This window comes from Oncorhynchus masou, chromosome 32 (genome assembly GCF_036934945.1).
Source record: "Oncorhynchus masou masou isolate Uvic2021 chromosome 32, UVic_Omas_1.1, whole genome shotgun sequence".
Lineage (NCBI taxonomy): Eukaryota > Metazoa > Chordata > Actinopteri > Salmoniformes > Salmonidae > Oncorhynchus > Oncorhynchus masou.
In genome coordinates this window covers 88049692-88069775 of record NC_088243.1, presented here as the reverse complement: position 1 = coordinate 88069775, position 20084 = coordinate 88049692, and the positions used below count along the sequence as shown (strand labels likewise).

At 39.4% G+C, this 20084-nt stretch overlaps 1 protein-coding gene across 2 annotated transcripts in view; it reads right to left on the bottom strand.

Moving 5' to 3' along the window:
- The window catches only part of LOC135526775 (protocadherin-11 X-linked-like), a 309098-nt gene extending 294625 nt beyond the window's left edge, over positions 1-14473 (bottom strand). For both annotated transcript variants that reach the window (XM_064955432.1, XM_064955433.1), the window contains exon 1: positions 13710-14473. The gene's annotated coding sequence lies outside the window, so the exon portion shown is untranslated. The remainder of the gene's footprint in view (positions 1-13709) is intronic.
- Between the last annotated feature and the right edge of the window lie 5611 nt (positions 14474-20084).

The following is a 20084-nucleotide window of genomic DNA, read 5'->3' as shown; positions in this document are numbered from 1 at the left end:
TTGGTACATGAGTTGACCTTGCGGTGTCATCGGGTTTGAAAGATATGCATTCTGGGAATCAGTGAGATCGTTACGAGCAGGAAACATGGGAAACCGACTAAGATTTGGTCCTGGTCTAAAGTACTATATATGTGTACTATATATGGGCTATGGTACTATTTAGGATGCAGCCTACATCTATCTTCCAGTGTGGTGGATAGGTGTTACTGCGTGTGCAATAACCTTCATTTTAATGCAGAACCATAGATTAGAAATACATTTTAACAGCAAATTAACTTAAAAGTCTCATTTGTTGAGTATCTGGAAGAAAACAAAAAACAAAACAAAAACTGGAATGTGAACGATTCCGTGAATACCCAGCCATATGAAAACAACATGTTCTGCATAACAATTAATTGACGCATTACGAAAGCCACCATGTCTCACATTAGGATATAATTATATTATAATAGAATATAATCATAAAATGAAATCATTACCATTATTTAATTGAGTTTTCTCTAACATGCTACATGTATCGTTATTAGACAGAAAAGAAGTGCTCTGCCTGATCTCTCTCTCTCTATCATTAGGCCCATGGTAAATTAGTAAATAGTCAATAGTAAAAAGAATAACACCCTATGGTTTTCAGCACCATCTGACAGTATTCATAAATCATTGTTTTCCTATTTTATGCCAGTTTACTTGGTAGATAGTTCCACCAATTCTATCATGGGCTTTGTGTGCTAAAACCTGCCTGGAGGGCAAAGGTCCCTATTGCCAAAACCAAACTAGGCCATCCAAAAAGGGAGCATGGAGATATGATGACAGTTGCTCTGCTTCTTATATCAAGAACAACTTTCAGGTTATTTGGATTAGAATTTACGTTAACAACTATACTTTTTAAATTTAATTTCAGGTCTCTTTTACAAGGGAGACCTGGACCAGCGGAGATGTAAAGTTTGTTTAATTAGTGCAGTTGTGATGCGTTTTACGATGTGTCACGAGGACCCGTCTCTGCTTAGGTATGTAGCGCCCCTCATTGCTGGTTCAGTAAGACACATTTTTTATGTAACTTTAGTATCAAGAAATATTCCAAAATTGTGGAAAGTTTTCTACCACTCCATAAGGGATAGTAATGATCTTAATCATTTTTTACCCATTTCCATGGATCCCTTGTCTTGCAAAAATACTATTTTCATTGGTCAACAAACAGCTATGTTACTATCTATCTGTAAATTGTGTTCTTAATATTAATTAATCAATCTGGATTCAGACCTAAACATAGCACCACTACGGCTACCATGAGTTCCTTGAGTTACATAAATGGGTGCCCCAAGGTTCGATCATCGGCCCACTACTGTTTACAATCTAAATAAATAACATTGATAATGCTGTAAAATAATGTTTTATATACATTTATATGCAGATACAGGTTTGTACTCAATTGCTCCATCGGTGGGTCAAGGCTTTTCACATTTGAAGTTTGATTTTTATAGCACTGCAGTGGTCATGGATCTAAAGCTAGTGCTAAATGTAAACAGAACAACATGAATACTTTTTTCTGGTCCCATAACCCAGATTTAAATGCATTTGTAATGACTAGTTTGAACGGTACACAAATTGAGCGAGTTCCTTCCTAGAAATATATTGGTATCTTCCTTGACGACAAACTGTCATTTAAAAAACATGTCACTGAGCTGGTGAAGAAGTTGAAGTTCAAGGTTGGTTTATTTTACAGAAACAAAGCATATCTGACTTTGGTTAATAGGAAGGAAATAGTCCAAGACACTTTTATGTCTGTTTTAGATTCTGGGGATATTATCTATATGCGTGCAGCAGCAGCTACACTTAAACCACAAGATTATGTTTTCTATTGTGCCCTTAGGTTTATTACTGAGATGATTCTAGAACTCACCATTGTTCCCTTAGGTTTATTACTAGTGATGGTTCTAGAACTCACCATTGTTCCCTTAGGTTTATTACTGGTGATGGTTCTAGAACTCACCATTGTTCCCTTAGGTTTATTACTGGTGATGATTCTAGAACTCACCATTGTTCCCTTAGGTTTATTACTGGTGATGGTTCTAGAACTCACCATTGTTCCCTTAGGTTTATTACTGAGATGATTCTAGAACTCACCATTGTTCCCTTAGGTTTATTACTGGTGATGGTTCTAGAACTCACCATTGTTCCCTTAGGTTTATTACTGGTGATGGTTCTAGAACTCACCATTGGGCCCTTAGGTTAATTACTGGTGATGGTTCTAGAACTCACCATTGTTCCCTTAGGTTTATTACTGGTGATGGTTCTAGAACTCACAATTGGTCCTTAGGTTTATTACATGTGATGGTTATGGAAGTCACCATTGTGTCATTAGGTTTATTACTGGTGATGATTCTAGAACTCACCATTGTTCCCTTAGTTGTATTACTGGTGATGATTCTAGAAGTCACCATTGGACACTTAGGTTTATTGCTGGTGATGATTCTAGAACTCACCATTGTGTTTTGTGTCAAAAAGTGGGTTGGGCCTCTTTATATGTAAGGAGAGAACAGCATTGTCTTGTGTTGATCTACAAAGCACTGATGCAGAAACATCCTATGTATCTATCAATTTAGACTTACAAATTGCCAAACCCAGTCTCAGACTTGAATAACACTGGATGCCCCTTCGGGTTTCCACAGATTTGGGTAAAGCTTTTTTTTTTTTGTCATGATCGGAGACATCTATGTTGATAAATATGTCTGTTTTTCTTAATATTTTTAGTCATGTTGTGTATTGTATGTGTTTGACATATTCATGCAGGGCTCATCTGTAAAACAGATCCGAGTCTCAGTATGACTTCAAAATAAAGGTGATATAAAATAGGAGAATTCATGGCCCCTTTTTAATGTCGAACCTTGGAAGACATCTTAAAAGAAATAGTACATAACACCACAGCTGTAATACACTGGGGTTAAACATGGATGTATTCAATAACGCTTCGCTTTTCAACGTTATTTTTTTACATCATTCCAACAACTTACATCCAATCACTAACATATGAATGTGTTATTTACGTCTCGCTGCATTCCAGGCCTATCCATCTGATCTCTGAGCATTTATCATACGCCGTATAGAAGATGTAGACTCACACAACACATTGGTTAGGAGGTAATAAAGAGAGTATCAATCTACCTTTCATTTCCCCTCCCAGAGCCCTTATTTTAATATCCATCACAGAGATTTTGCACAGCTGTGTTGAGAAGCGTTCTGTGGAACTGTGCATTTTCTATCGACAGTACATAGGGACAGAGCTAGTACACTGTCTTGAGAATGAATCTATGACTACCGTATGAAAACTTTACAATATGGGATATTTTACATTGAGATGGTGGTGCCATCTAACTGCCATAGCAGCATCCCTAAAAGTAAATAAATTACTACAATAGTTGAAGGATTTAATCAAACTCGTTTGGAATCAGCCAGAAAGGCAAGGTGTTCTATTGTTAACTCCTATGATCTTATCTGACTGTCTTTCAATCATTGTCATAATGAAGCACTCAGGTGAGACTCATTATAGGGTTAGAATCCTTATCGGGCTTTAGACTCCTTATAAGGTTAGACACATTATAAGGTTTGGGTTAGACACATTATTGGGTTAACGTTAGACTCATTATAGGGTTAGAATCCTTATAGGGTTAGACTCATTATAGGGTTAGACTCATGATAGGGTTAAGTTTAGACTCATTATAGGGTTAGGGTTAGACTCGTGATAGGGTTAAGTTTAGACTCATTATAGGGTTAGAATCCTTATAGGGTTAGGGTTAGACTCATGATAGGGTTAAGTTTAGACTCATTATAGGGTTAGACTCGTTGTAGGATTAGACACATTATAAGGTTTGGGTTAGAATCATTAAAGGGTTAAGTTTAGACCCATTATAGGGTTAAGTTTAGACTCATAGGGTTAGGGTTCGACTCATTATAGGGTTAAGTTTAGACTCATTATAGGATAAGATTCATTATAGGTATATAATCATTATAGGGATATACTCATTATTGGGTTAAGGCTAGACTCATTATAGGGTTACGGTTAGAGTCAATATAGGGTTAGACTCATTATAGGCTTAGACTCATGATAGGGTTAACGTTACACTCATTATAGGTTTTGGGTTAGAATCATTATAGGTTTAGACTCATTATAAGGTTAGGATTCGACTCATGATAGGGTTAGACTCATTATAAAGATAGACTCATTATAGGGTTAGAATTATTATAAGGTTTGGGTTAGACTCAATATAGGATTAGTCTCACTATAGGTTTATACTCATTATAGGGATAGACTTAATATAGTGTTAGACCCATTATAGGGTACGTTTTAGACTAATTATAGGGGTAGGGTTAGACTCCTTATAGAGTTGGAAACATTATAGGGTTAGACTCATTATAGGGTTAGACTTATTATAAGGATAGACTCATTATAGGGTTAGACACATTATTAGGATAGACTCATTATAGGGTTAGGGTTAGAATCATTATAGGGTTAGAATCATTATAGGGTTAGACTCATTATAGGGTTAGACTCATTATAGGGTTAGGGTTAGACTCATTATAGGGTTATGGTTAGACTCATTATAGGGTTAGACTCATTATAGGGTTAGGGTTAGACTCATTATAGGGTTAGGGTTCGACTCATTAAAGGGTTAGGGTTAGACTCATTATAGGGTTAGACTCATTATAGGGTTAGACACATTATTAGGATAGACTCATTATAGGGTTATGGTTAGACTCAATATAGGGTTAGGGTTAGAATCATTATAGGGTTAGGGTTAGACTCATTATAGGGTTAGGGTTAGACTCATTATAGGGTTAGACTCATTATAGGGTTAGGGTTAGACTCAATATAGGGTTAGGGTTAGACTCAATATAGGGTTAGGGTTAGACTCATTATAGGGTTAGACACATTATTAGGATAGACTCATTATAGGGTTATGGTTTGACTCAATATAGGGTTAGGGTTAGAATCATTATAGGGTTAGGGTTAGACTCATTATAGGGTTAGGGTTAGACTCATTATAGGGTTAGACTCATTATAGGGTTAGACTCATTATAGGGTTAGGGTTAGACTCAATATAGGGTTAGGGTTAGACTCATTATAGGGTTAGGGTTAGACTCATTATAGGGTTAGACTCATTATAGGGTTAGGGTTAGACTCAATATAGGGTTAGGGTTAGAATCATTATAGGGTTAGGGTTAGACTAATTATAGGGTTAGACTCATTATAGGGTTCGACTCATTATTAGGATAGACTCGTTATAGGGTTATGGTTAGACTCAATATAGGGTTAGGGTTAGAATCATTATAGGGTTAGGGTTAGACTCAATATAGGGTTAGGGTTAGAATCATTATAGGCTTAGGGTTAGAATCATTATAGGGTTAGGGTTAGAATCATTATAGGGTTAGACTCATGATAGGGTTAGGGTTAGAATCAGTATAGGGTTAGGGTTAGAATCATTATAGGGTTAGGGTTAGACTAATTATAGGGTTAGACTCATTGTAGGGTTAAAGTTAGACTCATTATATTGTTACCTCATTATAGGGTTAGACTCATTATAGGGATATACTCATTATAGTGTTAGACTCATTATAAGGTCAGTTTTAGACTCATTATAGGGGTAGGGTTAGACTCATTATAGGGTTGGACTCATTATAGGGTTAGACTCATTATAGGGTTAGACTCATTAAAGGGTTAGACTCATTATAGGGTTGGACTCATTATAGGGATAGACTCATTATAGGGTTAGACTCATTATAAGGTTAGGGTTAGACTCATTATAGGGTTAGGGTTAGACTAATTATAGGATTAGACTCCACAATTAGTAGGGTTTGTATTAGAATCATGATAGTAATAGACACATTATAGGGTTAGATTTATTATAGGGATAGACTCATTATAAGGATAGACTCATTATAGGTTTGAAGTTAGACTCATTATAGGTTTGGGGTTAGACTCATTTTTGGGTTAGGGTTAGACTCATTATAGGGTTGGGGATAGACTCATACTTTTTGACTCATTATATGTTTAGGGTTAGACTCATTATAGGGTTAGGGTTAGACTTATTATAGGGTTGGGGTTAGACTCATAGTTTTTGACTCATTATAGGTTTAGGTTTAGACTCATTATAGGGTTAGGGTTGGACTCATTATAGGGTTAGACTCATTATAGGGTTAGACTCATTATAGGGTTAGACTCATTAAAGGGTTAGAGTCATTATAGGGTTAAGTTTAGACTGATTATAGGGTTAGACTCATTATAGGGTTAGGGTTAGACTCATTATACAGTTCGACTCATTATAGGGTTAGGGTTAGACTCATTATAGGGTTAGGGTTAGACTCATAGTTTTTGACTCATTATAGGTTTAGGTTTAGACTCATTATAGGGTTAGGGTTGGACTCATTATAGGGTTAGACTCATTATAGGGTTAGACTCATTATAGGGTTAGACTCATTAAAGGGTTAGAGTCATTATAGGGTTAAGTTTAGACTGATTATAGGGTTAGACTCATTATAGGGTTAGGGTTAGACTCATTATACAGTTCGACTCATTATAGGGTTAGGGTTAGACTCATTATAGGGTTAGGGTTAGACTCATAGTTTTTGACTCATTATAGGTTTAGGTTTAGACTCATTATAGGGTTAGGGTTAGACTCATTATAGGGTTAGGTTTAGACTCATTATAGGGTTGGGGTTAGACTCATTATAGGGTTGGGGTTAGACTCATTAAAGGGTTAGACTCATTATAGGGTTAGACTCATTAAAGGGTTAGGCTCATTAAAGGGTTAGGCTCATTATAGGGTTAAGTTTAGACTGATTATAGGGTTAGACTCATTATAGGGTTAGGGTTAGACTCATTAAAGGGTTAGGGTTAGACTCATTATAGGGTTAGGGTTAGACTCATTATAGGGTTAGGGTTAGACTCATTATAGGGTTGGGGTTAGACTCATTATAGGGTTGGGGTTAAACTCATTATAGGGGTTAGGGTTAGACTCATTATAGGGTTAGGGTTAGACTCATTATAGGGTTGGGGATAGACTCATTAAAGGGTTAGGGTTAGACTCATTATAGGGTTAGGGTTAGACTCATTATAGGGTTGGGGTTAGACTCATTATAGGGTTAGGGTTAGACTCATTATAGGGTTAGGGTTAGACTTATTAAAGGGTTAGGGTTAGACTCATTATAGGGTTGGGGATAGACTCATTAAAGGGTTATGGTTAGACTCATTAAAGGGTTAGGGTTAGACTCATTATAGGGCTGGGGTTAGACTCATTATAGGGTTAGGGTTAGACTAATTATAGGGATAGGGTTAGACTCATTATAGGGTTGGGGATAGACTCATACTTTTTGACTCATTATAGGTTTAGGGTTAGACTCATTACAGGGTTGGGGTTAGACTCATTATAGGGTTAGGTTTAGACTCATTATGGGGTTCGGTTTAGACTCATTATAGGGTTAGGTTTAGACTCATTATATGGTTGGGGTTAGACTCATTAAAGGGTTAGGGTTAGACTCATTATAGGGTTAGGGTTAGACTCATTATAGGGTTAGGGTTAGACTCATGGTTTTTGACTCATTATAGGTTTAGGTTTAGACTCATTATAGGGTTAGGGTTAGACTCATTATAGGGTTGGGGTTAGACTCATTATAGGGTTAGGGTTAGACTCATTATAGGGTTAGGGTTAGACTTATTAAAGGGTTAGGGTTAGACTCATTATAGGGTTGGGGATAGACTCATTAAAGGGTTAGGGTTAGACTCATTAAAGGGTTAGGGTTAGACTCATTATAGGGTTGGGGATAGACTCATACTTTTTGACTCATTATAGGTTTAGGGTTAGACTCATTATAGGGTTGGGGTTAGACTCATTATAGGGTTAGGTTTAGACTCATTATGGGGTTCGGGTTAGACTCATTATAGGGTTAGGTTTAGACTCATTATATGGTTGGGGTTAGACTCATTAAAGGGTTATGGTTAGACTCATTATAGGGTTAGGGTTAGACTCATTATAGGGTTAGGGTTAGACTCATGGTTTTTGACTCATTATAGGTTTAGGTTTAGACTCATTATAGGGTTAGGGTTAGACTCATTATAGGGTTAGGGTTAGACTCATTATAGGGTTAGGGTTAGACTCATTATAGGGTTAGGTTTAGACTCATTATAGGGTTAGGGTTAGACTCATTATAGGGTTAGGGTTAGACTCATTATAGGGTTAGGGTTAGACTCATTTTAGGGTTAGGGTTAGACTCATTATAGGGTTAGGGTTAGACTCATTATAGGGTTAGGGTTAGACTCATTATAGGGTTAGGTTTAGACTCATTATAGGGTTGGGGTTAGACTCATTATAGGGTTGGGGTTAGACTCATTATAGGGTTAGGTTTAGACTCATTATAGGGTTAGGTTTAGACTCATTATAGGGTTAGGGTTAGACTCATTGTAGGGTTAGGGTTAGACTCATTATAGGGTTAGGTTTAGACTCATTATAGGGTTGGGGTAAGACTCATTATAGGGTTAGGTTTAGACTCATTATAGGGTTAGGTTTAGACTCATTATAGGGTTGGGGTTAGACTCATTATAGGGTTGGGTTTAGACTCATTATAGGGTTAGGTTTAGACTCATTATGGGGTTAGGGTTAAACTCATTATAGGGTTAGGTTTAGACTCATTATAGGGTTAGGTTTAGACTCATTATAGGGTTAGGGTTAGACTCATTATAGGGTTAGGTTTAGACTCATTATATGGTTAGGGTTAGACTCATTGTAGGGTTAGGGTTAGACTCATTATAGGGTTAGGGTTAGACTCATTATAGGGTTGGGGTTAGACTCATTATAGGGTTAGGGTTAGACTCATTATAGGGGTTAGGGTTAGACTCATTATAGGGGTTAGGGTTAGACTCATTATAAGGTTAGGGTTAGAATCATTATAGGGTTGGGGTTAGACTCATTATAGGGTTAGGTTTAGACTCATTATAGGGTTGGGGTTAGACTCATTATAGGGTTGGGGTTAGACTCATTATAGGGTTAGGTTTAGACTCATTATAGGGTTGGGGTTAGACTCATTATAGGGTTGGGGTTAGACCCATTATAGGGTTAGGTTTAGACTCATTATAGTGTTAGGTTTAGACTTATTGTAGGGTTGGGGTTAGACTCATTATAGGGTAGGTTTAGACTCATTATAGGGTTAGGTTTAGACTCATTATATGGTCGGGGTTAGACTCATTATAAGCCTTTTTGGGTTAGAAAAGCATTGCTTATGGTATCTACATGACAGCCATCTATGTGAAGGTTACTCTCAGCAGCACAGTTACTTGTATAAAAACAGAGTCATATAAATGAAAACACTGCATGGGGGTTGTGATTTGTTTGTCTTTGAAGTTTTCAGCTTTCCTAGAGAGAAAGAATTGTTCATTTAGCCATGTTCTGCACAGATCTTTCTCCAAATTACACCATCTTCAAAACTCTGCATTGGGCAGATTGAGCAATGAGCTACAACTTTTACAGTTTCAAAAAAGAACAGTTTGACAACGAAGATTTGGGAAAATAATGAATGAACGAATAATGAAAATAAAGTTTAAATGTCAATCAAGCAGAACATCTTTCCATGCTAACATTTCACTAGGCTCCAGAAAGAGCTATTTTGAGCCCTAGGCGAGACAACTCTGCTTCTCTCCTCTCTCTGGAGACAGAGCTGAACGGGGGAGGCTAGTAGCAGACAGCTCCTGGATTACTTTACATGACAATATGATGGACAGGCCGTTCGGGCAGGCTAGTATTATCAGACTGAGCTGTGGCAGTGGAGAGAGAGGGGTGGGGGACACCTTCACCTTCCCAAAGAATGTATTTATCTGGCATCTTAAACAGAAGATTGATGGAGTCACTCCAGAAATGTTGTTCTCTATCCCCAAAACTGTGATTTGGGTGTCCATGGATATACATGAAGAGATATTTCTTAAAGCCTTGCAAGCTGGACTTGCAAAGCGACACAATCTTGGTAACCCCAGTCTCTATCTCTCTTGGTTTCATGGAGCTTCGGCAGACTGGCAGACAAACAGGTTTATTGTCAAGATCTATTCAGTCTTCCTTTAAAAGATCTACAGCCTAGAAGTTTCCTTATCTAGTTGTCACAAGAGGAATAATGGTAGATTTCTCATCACTGAGTAATGACTGTGGTCTTCAGAGCTGGGGCAGAGAAGATTCCTGCTGATAAGAATGAACCATTTTAAAAATAGCTAATTAGTATTGTCTTTTTGACATTTTAGCTCAGATAAGACTATTACATTGTCAATATGTCTTAATTCTTCAGTCAAATTTGTTAAAAATCGAATTTAGTCCCAATGTACAGTAAATGCATCAATCATATATCAATCCCGAGGTAAAATAAATCAAACATTTCAAAGTTATGAGAATAATTTTTTGCTTTTGTGCAGTTGCATTATTTTCTGGATAGAAATGTCAACACGGTGAGATAATAATCAAAAATAATTTCTGTTTTTAATATGAGAAAGAAAACGTCAAGATATTCCATAGATGCATCACTAAGAATGACCAACACAGAGGTGATAACGTCACAAAAAAATTGGCATGAAAATCCTTCACATCGTGTCACGTCAGTTCATGGGATAACACTCTGAGTACCTCTAGAGGGCAGTGAAGAGACATGTCAGTTAATTACACATGGAATACTACCAGCGCCAATATAAATATCAGGATCATTTCAACATCTAATGCTAAAGAGTCAAATTTAAAAAAAATGGATAACATTTGCTTTATTCTAACTTTTGATTGGATAGTCAAACAACCCTTCAAATCTATTTTTACTTGTCACAAACACAAGTTTGTTTGGTAGCTATTGAAAGTGGTGAAAAGTATTAGTTCAGTATATTATTTACATTTTTTCTAGGAAAGGGAATAGCAATCATTCTCGAGAAACCATTGGCTTGGTAAGCAGTTTTTCTTTAACGTGCATTTGGAGAGGAAAAAAAGTAGTTTAACACAGCAGGATGAAATGAGACGTGTTTGTTGTGTTAGCCAAAGAGGCGATGAAGACTATACTGTTCACAATAAAATACACATAATTGATACCCTTGACTGTGTTCCTCTGTTTGATGCCCTGCGAGACAGACATTATGTATGTGCAAATGTTTATCGTTCTAAATCATTGTGGAAGTTAGGCTACTGAAGAAATATAGACGTGATTTAAATTCAAAAAACAATTATAGTTCAAGTTGTATTTGTCACATGCACAAGTACAGTGAAATTCATAACTTGAATGCTCTACCCAACAGCGCAGGAATCAATATGAAAATAGCACAGCCAATACAAATGAAACACATATTAAAGACAAGCACAATGCCAATAACATAAGTACAATGTACAGGGATACTGGAGTGTTTCAGATACATATGTAGATATAGGAGGGTATTAGAGAACGTGACTGGTAGCAGGATCATTATGAATATTAGTAATAATAATGATAATACTACTAATAATAATAGTCATATAAAAAATATAGAATATAATTAAATATATATGATAATAATAATAGAATATGATATATATGATAACAATAATATAATATAGTGCATATGATAATAATAATATAATATAATATATATGATGATAATAATATAATATAATATATATGATAATAATAATATAATATATATGATGATAATAATATAATATAATATATATGGTAATAATAATAATATGATGTAGTAGATATGATAATAATAATATAATAAAATATATATGATAACAATAATATAGTATATTATATATGGCAATAATATTATAGTACATATGATAATAATACTATAATATAATAAATATGAGAATAATAATATGATATAATATATTTGATAATATAATATAATGTATTATATATGATAATAATAATATAATATATATGATAATAATAAAATAATAAAAACATTATTATAATAATATCATGTAATAAATATGATAAGAGGAAAAAGGAGGACCATTCACAACCACATTTTGAAGCTTGCAACTGAAGTCTCAGATATTGTTTTGGACACTGTTGATATAGCTTCACCAGCTATAAAACCATGTACCAATATAAAACCAGCTACTTATGAATTGGTGGACTTGTAAGAGGCAACACCAGACACAGTCAAAATTGCACATCCAAGTAGAACACTCAGACGTCATACATAACTACCATTGAAGAATGGTTTATCATTCCACCGGGCAATAGTTAATTACCACAACTTAGGACAGGACAACTAAGCACTGGTGTACATTTGAATGAATGCAAAACTAAGCGACTGTAGATGTGTTATGATCACTAAGGTGTAGATCTAAGAACTTAAGCGTTATCAATCTCTGTTAGCCTACACTGCCTACACCATATCAACTATCAGAAAAGCTTAGAAGACTCAACACGTCTTTCTAAGAGTAAATTCAGACATGTCTTGTAAGTCAGAAAATCATTAAGCAATCAATGTTGGATAACCTGGTGTGAATAAAATGTGAATAGCCTCCAGTTGCTCAAACAAGGAATAGACCTACGGTTAGTTTTTTACAATAATAATCGTCCTCTACAATAACAGTATGACATCGCCTGCTATGTAACAATTGAAAGGCTATATGGTAGTGACTATGTTGCCCATGTGAATCCCCTCAATAAAATGAGCATGGATAGCCTCGTGCATGTCCTTTTCGAGCATGGAGCGTGTGGGTACTTTGTTTACTGTACAGCATATGTGTTACTCAAGAGCACTAATCAGTCCCTATATATCAAATAATGGACCTACTGACAATGCTTTTGTAAAAGGGGATAATGCCCCTGAAGTTGAAAGGATTAACGCTGCATTCCAGTCGCGGTGTGCATTATCCATAATGCAATTTGACCAGGGAGGTCCGCTTTAATTATGAAACTCATTAACCGTCATTAGGGTTAGCAGTGTTGTTAAGATTAGGTATAAAATCAGATTTTTATGACTTTGTGGCTGTGCCAGCTCGTGACCGCTCTGCTAACCTGCTCATTAAACGTGCAGTCAAAAACTCACCTGCCGAAAAGTATACGGTAGCCTAGTTTACACAGCCTACTTAAACACGAATTTGAAAAAAGTATACCAATGTTGACCACGCACAGATTGAATAACTGATGACCGACAATAATGGTCATGAGACAGCTATGGTTGAATAGTCTATTCCATAATACCCTCTTGGCTGCTTGAAGAAAACACAGTATAAATGTTTTGAAACGTTTCGTGATCATAACTATAAAGACCTTTACTATAACGAGATGAATGTTGTTTTTTTACACGATAGATTTTGGACTGACCAAATCCGATGCGGAAAAACAATGACTCAATGGGTGTCTCGTTTTAACGCTGAATGTGATTATTATTATTATTTTTTATCTATAAGATGTTTGATAACATTTGTATGGTGCCATACATGCAACTCTGTAACTGAGCGACGCGAATCAACTGCGATGTGGCATCCGGTCCGTAGGCATATAGCCTACAGTTTGCGTAAATGGATGGCTTCCTATATTTGACTTTGGCTTCCTATATTTGACCATCATCATAACATTATTTTCCTCTACATAGGTTGAATAATTTCCTTTTAAATGTACCTATAATTTTCATATGACATGATACCGTAAAAACTTGTAGGATCGTATTCAGAATGAAATAAACTAATATTAGAAATTGATTATGTTACCTGTCTTTACTTGACACTAGTGATAGTAATGTTGACCTTCTATCCCTTGAAACAGAATATGGAAAATCAATCGCAATTCCCGTCACGTAGCGACATCAGTGCGTTAGAAGAAGAAGTGCCATAGAATTACACTGAAGTGGGAAAGTGGATAAAAAAAGCTCCTCTTCTGGTAGCGGGAATCAAACAAAAAACACACATCAGGGTAGGGTTATCCACTACAGCAAATGATCCATGTCCTAAAAAAGTCTATGGTCCACATGCGAGAGGCAAAGGCAATGATTGCAGAATATTTTTTTGTAACTCAAAGAGCCTATGTAATTCCTCTTCAGATATCGTGGGTTAACTGTGGTTCAATCGCGGGAGGCAGGAGAGATGCTGATGGTCCAAGTCGCTTGATTTACATGAAATAGCCCTGCGTGTGTTTTAAAATGCTCTCTCTTGCAACAAATGGTGCAAATCGCTTGTATGGAAGACCGTTTCATTGATCATGTGTAACAGCGTTTTAACAATGCGCATAAACTTCCATCCAAGAGCGCACAAAAATTAAACAGTTTGGTACGATTACTGAAAACTTCAGCTTTTTCGGCACAGTTTTTTTTAAAGGTTAATATTCAGCAACAAAAAATAACACATAAATGGGCTGTAGCCTGGGTAGTGTTCTGTCCCCCAACGGAGTTTGATGAAAGTGTTCCTTAGTGCGGTATCACTTACAGCGGGGCTGAAATAGACGTTATGCTGTATCTGTGTGCTAAGCTGTGCCTAGTTGTCTCAGTAGTATTGCATGAACCCGGTCCCTTAGTACTGCCCACCTCTCTGCCTCCAACTGACATCACTGTGGGAGGAGGGGCCTACAATACATATTACAGATCCCATCCTCGCCAATCCTCTTAAAGCTGCACTGCCGAGGAGCTCCCTGCATTGAGTTTTAGCTGGATGTCGAGTCTTGTGTTGACCACTACAAACACCACAAGATGCATCGGCTCTGCTGAAGCCTGGCTCCAATAACTGCCTGAGAAAGAGGGGGGACTGCACTAGCTTACCCTAACTCCCCCACATTGACTCCCGCACATTGACTCCCGCACATTGACTCTGCACCGGTACCCCTTGTACATAGCCCAGCTGCTGTTATTTTACTGCAACTCTTTAATTATTTTTATGTTTTATTTCTTACTTATCTATTTCTTACCTAAAACATATTTTTCTTAAACTGCATTGTTGGATAAGGGTTTGTAAGTAAGCATTTCACTGTAAGGTCTACACGTGTTCTATTCAGTACGTGTGACAAATACAATTTGATTTGACTTTAGTGATTTGGTAACCGCCTGAGAAAGAGAGGGCACTGCACTAGCCTAGCCTGGCTCCAATGACTGCCTGAGAACGAGTGGGCACTGCACTAGCCTAGCCTGGCACCAATAACCACCTGAGAAAGAGAGGGCACTGCACTAGCCTAGCCTGGCACCAATAACCACCTGAGAAAGAGTGGGCACTACACTAGCCTAGCCTGGCTCCAATAACCACCTGAGAAAGAGAGGGCACTGCACTAGCCTAGCCTGGCACCAATAACCACCTGAGAAAGAGAGGGCACTAGCCTAGCCTGGCTCCAATAACCACCTGAGAAAGAGAGGGCACTGCACTAGCCTAGCCTGGCTCCAATGACTGCCTGAGAACGAGTGGGCACTACACTAGCCTAGCCTGGCTCCAATGACTGCCTGAGAACGAGTGGGCACTACACTAGCCTAGCCTGGCTCCAATGACTGCCTGAGAACGAGTGGGCACTACACTAGCCTAGCCTGGCTCCAATAACCACCTGAGAAAGAGAGGGCACTGCACTAGCCTAGCCTTGCTCCAATGACTGCCTGAGAACGAGTGGGCACTACACTAGCCTAGCCTGGCTCCAATGACTGCCTGAGAACGAGTGGGCACTACACTAGCCTAGCCTGGCTCCAATAACCACCTGAGAAAGAGAGGGCACTGCACTAGCCTAGCCTGGCTCCAATGACTGCCTGAGAACGAGTGGGCACTATACTAGCCTAGCCTGTCTCCAATAACCACCTGAGAAAGAGAGGGCACTGCACTAGCCTAGCCTGGCTCCGATGACTGCCTGAGAACGAGTGGGCACTGCACTAGCCTAGCCTGGCTCCAATGACTGCCTGAGAACGAGTGGGCACTACACTAGCCTAGCCTGGCTCCAATGACTGCCTGAGAAAGAGTGGGCACTACACTAGCCTAGCCTGGCTCCAATGACTGCCTGAGAACGAGTGGGCACTACACTAGCCTAGCCTGGCTCCAATGACTGCCTGAGAACGAGTGGGCACTACACTAGCCTAGCCTGGCTCCAATGACTGCCTGAGAACGAGTGGGCACTACACTAGCCTAGCCTGGCTCCAATAACCACCTGAGAACGATTGGGCACTGCACTAGCCTAGCCTGGCTCCAATGACTGCCTGAGAAAGAGTGGGCACTGCACTAGCCTAGCCTGGCTCCAATAACCACCTGAGAACGAGTGGGCACTGCACTAGCCTAGCCTGGCTCCAATAACCACCTGAGAAAGAGAGGGCACTGCACTAACCTAGCCTTGCTCCAATTCCCTATAGGAAACACTAAGCATAAAGTTGCTCTTAGAGTTGCTTATACTGTATACCTCAGTTATAACAATGTAACAACATTATAATAATATGCAGTTTCGTGGTCATGTCTCTGCTATTGCAAATGTGTTTTTTTAATGCTTTTAAACAGTAAATACAGTCCCTAATCAACTTCAGTGATTACTCACCTCGCACTGGAAAAAGTCGTTTTCTTTAATGAGTCGGACTGTAAGGATATACTCCAAACATCCGAACAGACCCTCATCCCCGTCATTCGCTGGAGAAGGAAAAGAGATTTGTCAAAAAGAGATCAGGGTGCCTTGTGAGGATCAGGCGATTAATGGCTAATCTGCCTTTTCCCTCCGTACTGCTAGCTAATGTTCAATCGCTGGAAAATAAAAGGGACGAAACAAAAGCACATATATCCTACCAACGGGATACTAAAAACGGTAATATCTTATGTTTCACAGAGTGTTGGCTGAACGACATACATACTGAATAACATACAGCTGGCTGGATAGAACAGCAGCCTCGGGTAAGACACGGGGCAGGGGCCTACGCATATTTGTAAACAACAGCTGGTGCAGGATATCTAAGGAAGTCTCAAGGTTCTGCTCGACTGAGGTAGAGTATCTCACGATAAGCTGTGGACCACACTATCTACCAAGATAGTTTTCAGAAGTATTTTTTGCAACTCAATAAGCTGTATACCGACATAAGCCAACAGGAAAACACTCATGCAGAGGTGACGCTCCTAGTGGCCGGGGACTTTAATGCAGGGAAACTTAAATCAGTTTTACCTAATTTCTACCAGCATGTTAAATGTGTAACCAAAGGGGAAAAACTCCAGACCACCTTTACTCCAGACACAGAGATGTGTACAATGTTCTCCCTCCCTTTCCATTTGGCAAATATGACCCCCCAAAAAAATCTAGATCACCTGTACTCTACACACAGAGACACGTACAAAGCTCTCCCTCGCCCTCCATTTGGTAAATCCGACCACAATTCTATCCGTCTGAATCCTGCTTCCAAGCAAAAATGAAAGCAGGAAGCACCAGTGGCTCTGTCTATAAAAAAGTGGTCAGATGAAGCAGATGCTAAACTACAGAAATGTTTTGCTAGCACAGACTTGAATATGTTCTGGGATTCTTCCGATGGCATTGAGGAGTACACCTCATCAGTCACTGGCTTCATCAATAAGTGCATCGATGACGTCGTCCCCAAAGTGACTGTACGAAACCCAACCAGAAGCCATGGATTGCAGTCAACATTTGCACTGAGCTGCTACTTTCAAGGAGCGAGACTCTAACCTGGAAGCTTGTAAGAAATCCTTCTATGCCCTCCGACGAACCAATAAACAGTCAAAGCGCCAATACAGGACTAAGATCAAACACTACAACACCAGCTACGACGCTCATCGGATGTGGCAGAGCTTGGAAACCATTACAGACTACAAAGGGAAGCACAGCAGAGAGATGCCCAGCAACACAAGCCTACCAGACAAGCTAAATAACTTCTATGCTCGTTTCGAGTCAAGTAATACTAAACATACATGAGAGCATCAGCTGTTCCGGACAACTTTGTAATCACGCTCTCTGCAGATGATGTGAGAAAGACCTTCAAAAAGGTCAACATTCACAAGGCCGCAGGGCCAGACGGAATACCAGGACATGTACTCCGAGCATGCGCTGACCAACTGGCAAGTGTCTTCACTGACATATTCAAACTCTCCCTGTATGAATCTGTAATACCAACACGCTTCAAGCAGACCACCACAGTCCCTGTGCCCAAGAACACTAAGGTAACCTGCCTAAATGACTACCGACCCGTAGCACTCACGCCTGTAACCATGAAATGCTTTGAAAGGCTGGTCATGGCTCACATCAACACCATTATTCTAGAAATCCTAGACCAACTCCAATTTGCATACCATACCAACAGATCCACAGATGATGCAATCTTTTTTGCATTCCACACTGCCCTTTCCCACCTGGACAAAAGGAACACCTGTGTGAGAATGCTATTCATTGACTACAGCTCAGCGTTCAACCACATAGATCCCTCAAAGCTCATCACTAAGCTAATGTCCCTGGGACTAAACAACCTCCCTCTGCAACTGGATCCTGGACTTCCTGACGGGCCATGCCAAGGTGGTAAGGGTAGGTAACAACACATCCACCACACTGATCCTCAATGCGGGGTTCCCTCAGCGGTGCATGCTCAGTCCCTTCCAGTATTCATGACAATACTCAGTACTGTACTCATGACTGCACGGCCAGGCATGACTCCAACACCATCATTAAGTTTGCCTAAGACCACAGTGGTAGGCCTGATCAACGATGAGACAGTCTACGATGAGTCAGTCTATAGGGAGTAGGTCAGAGACCTTACCATGTGGTACCAGGAAAACAACCTCTCCCTCAATGTGATCAAGACAAAGGAGATGATTGTGGACTACAGGAAAAGGAGGACCAACCACACCCACATTCTCATCGACAGGCTGGAGTGGATCAGGTTGAGAGCTTCAAGTTCCTGGCGTCCACTTAACCAACAAACTAACATGGTCTAAGCACACCAAGACATTCGTGAAGAGGGCACAACAAAACCTATTCCCCCTCAGGAGACTGAAAAGGTTGTGCATGGATCCTCCAAATGTTTTACATCTGCATCATCGAGAGGGTTAGACTAGTTGCATCACTGCTTGGTAGAGCAACTGCTCGGTCTCCGACCGCAAGGCACTATAAAGGGTAGTGTGAACGGCCCAGTACATCACCGGGGCCAAGCTTCCTGCCATCCAGGACCTCTATTAGGTGGTGTCAGGCGAAGGCCCTAAAAATTGTCAAAGACTCCAGCCACCCTAGTCATAGACTGTTCCCTCTGCTACCGCACGGGGTACCAGAGAGCCAAGTCTACACTACCGTTCCAAAGTTTGGGGTTACTTAGAAATGCTTGTTTTTTTTAAAGAAGATACATTAAAATAACAGCAAATTGATCAGAAATACAGTGTAGACATTGTTAATTTTGTCAATGACTATTGTAACTGGAAATGGCTGATTTTTTTATGGAATATCTACATGAGCGTAGAGAGGCCCATTATCAGAAACCATTACTCCTGTGTTCCAATGGCACGTTGTGTTAGCTAATCCAAGTTTTAATTTTAAAAGGCTAATTGATCACCTGTCTCAACATCAACAGTAAAGAGGCGACTCCGGGATGCTGGCCTTCGAGGCAGAGTTCCTCTGTCCTGTCTCAACATCAACAGTAAAGAGGCGACTCCGGGATGCTGGCCTTCGAGGCAGAGTTCCTCTGTCCTGTCTCAACATCAACAGTAAAGAGGCGACTCCGGGATGCTGGCCTTCGAGGCAGAGTTCCTCTGTCCTGTCTCAACATCAACAGTAAAGAGGCGACTCCGGGATGCTGGCCTTCGAGGCAGAGTTCCTCTGTCCTGTCTCAACATCAACAGTAAAGAGGCGACTCCGGGATGCTGGCCTTCGAGGCAGAGTTCCTCTGTCCAGTGTCTGTGTTATTTTCCCCATCTTTTTTCTTTATATTGGCCAGTCTGAGATACGGCTTTTTCTTTGCAACTCTGCCTAGAAGGCCAGCGTCCCGGAGTCGCCTCTTCACTGTTGACGTTGAGACTGGTGTTTTGCAGGTACTATTTAATGAAGCTGCCAGTTGAGGACTTGTGATGCGTCTGTTTCTCAAACTTTACACTCTAATGTACTCTAATGTATTGCTTCTTTAATCAGTACAACAGTTTTCAGCTGTGCTAACATCATTATAAGAA